The following is a 2136-nucleotide window of genomic DNA, read 5'->3' as shown; positions in this document are numbered from 1 at the left end:
TCACTCCCGATCAACTTTAAGCAAGACTAACACAGCTCTCTTCATGGCGATTTTTGAAACATGATTCTCTGGGTTAAATGTCCTATCCATACATTATCTACTTTGAGGATAAACACAGCATTTAACTTTGATTAAACAGGGAGGAGATGTGAATTTAAATGAGTGCAACTCAATTATTGGACTGATTACACAAGAAATATATGTTGTCTATTTTAATCTGCTTAATTACTGAAACGAGCTTTTCTTTTAAAATGACTCCATTAGTCCAAAGGACAAAATCAATGCATATTCAATTAATATTAATTATACAACAAACGCAAAGTTGAGTCAGGTTTAGCGCGGTCCAATACTCTGATTTTTTATTGGTAAATTGAAAATACATTTGCTGAAGGAGGGGAAGGAGGGTGCTGCTGACTACATAAAGTATCAGGGCGAATGCTCCATGTAAATGTCAGAGCAATCTCAGACCTGTGGGGTTTGTAGGAGAGAATGCAAAGCTGGGGGTGGGGGTGGGGGGCACATCATGCTTCTGTTTCCTCTGCTTTCTGGTACAGATGCTTGAAAAGACCTGTAAAACGAACTGGGAAGGTTTGGAGACATGAAATTCCTTGTGCGAAACAATGCTTTCATGATTGTAGAGTAAACGGATCAGAAAATGGCAAAGGCATTTTACTTAGGCTGCGTACAAGTTTACAAAGGAGGGAGCGAAGCTGTGGTCAGAGGCGCCTGCGCTGGGTCACAATTCTCATGAGTATCCTGTGGCTTCTGAGGTGTTTCTGAAACTCTACATGTGGTTGTTGAAATAGGCAGAGGGCTTCCTGCCTATTTCCTGCCTTAGCCCCGCCCCCCAGGCTCCCCCCGCACGTGTTTGCGAGAACATACCCCTCATTCCCAAATCACCAAATCACAAGTACCTTTTATTTTCTTTTAAGAGATAACACGTATTCTCTAAACATCAGCCCTTAGAAATAAGCGATTAAGGTAGAGAGCCAGTAATACAGTTGTTACTCATGTTGTGTTGCGTTTAGGTCATGTTCCAAGCCTCACCGCTCAAACGTGTGCCGAATGTTCACGGCTTCGGGAAGCGTCCGACGTCACAGTGCCGGGCGCGTCCCTCTCGGTGAGCTGTCCACCTGGAAAACTGTTCTGCTCGCCCACACTCATTTTCTGTCTTCATGCTTCTAGATCCAGCTTGCACATCATATATGTTTTGCCGCCCCACGTCTATTCTGACTTCTTCCAGTAAAACAATAGTGTGGGTTTGGGCAGTGGGGGGCAGAGGGTGCTTTTTCAAGGCTTCTAATCCAAGTGGGCCGGATGCACTTGGCTTCACCTCCAGGCTCTGCGGTGGGTGAACGCCAAATGGCTTGGTCAGAATAATACAGTCTCCTGAACTAGGTCAGAGCCAGTAGGGTACAAAAATGTCTTCTGACTTGGGCTGGGTCTTCGCAGGCCTGCAGGTGTTATTCTGCCAGCTGTACTTGAACTTGGAAGAAACACAGAAGCGTTGGAGCTGATGCCACCACGTGCCCCATCACGTGATCTGAAAATGAAGCGAACCCTCCCACCTGGGGCATGCACCCATGAGAGAATGAGGGAAATAGAGTTAGGTGAAGTCAGCTGAGTCCCTGACTTCAAGCTCAGCCCTGACTGGGTGTTGGTATCTCTGTTTCATCTGCATGCCCTCATTCTTTAAGCAAGTTTATTTAGGTTGTGTTTTTGGCCATTTTCAATTGAAAGAACATTAACTGATCTGTTTTGCCCATCTTGCCAGGCTGAATAGATTGCCCTCCCTTCTGCATTCTTAGAATGCTTGGTTTATAGCATGATTACATCCCTTATGGAATGGTTTATAGTTCGTTATATGTGTCTGCCAGCCTCTGGGGGGCATTAACCATTGCTAATTCCTCTTTACATCTCCCCATATGCAAGCACAGTGCCTGGCACATGGTAGGTGTTCAATGAGGGTTTGTTCAATTAACTACCAAGTTTACTGCTCTTCTGCCTGCTTCCAATTGCTTTCCCTCTCTGTGTTTACAGGCTTCGGCTACCACAGAATGAGAACGTAGTGGTGCAACGTTTTAATGATTAAAATAATTAAAGGCAATGCAGCTACATTATCTTGACAACCTCCTC

General features: G+C 44.9%; 1 long non-coding RNA gene across 1 annotated transcript; it reads right to left on the bottom strand.

Moving 5' to 3' along the window:
* Window positions 1–332: 332 nt before the first annotated feature.
* LOC115289290 lies at window positions 333–1050 on the bottom strand. The gene is made up of 2 exons (XR_003907540.1): window positions 915–1050; window positions 333–580 (listed from the first exon to the last, which is right to left on the bottom strand). It is a non-coding gene; the product is annotated as an uncharacterized LOC115289290 (long non-coding RNA).
* Window positions 1051–2136: the final 1086 nt, after the last annotated feature.

The sequence above is a fragment of the Suricata suricatta genome, chromosome 4 (assembly GCF_006229205.1).
Source record: "Suricata suricatta isolate VVHF042 chromosome 4, meerkat_22Aug2017_6uvM2_HiC, whole genome shotgun sequence".
Classification (NCBI taxonomy): domain Eukaryota; kingdom Metazoa; phylum Chordata; class Mammalia; order Carnivora; family Herpestidae; genus Suricata; species Suricata suricatta.
This window is presented reverse-complemented; position numbering and strand designations above follow the sequence as displayed.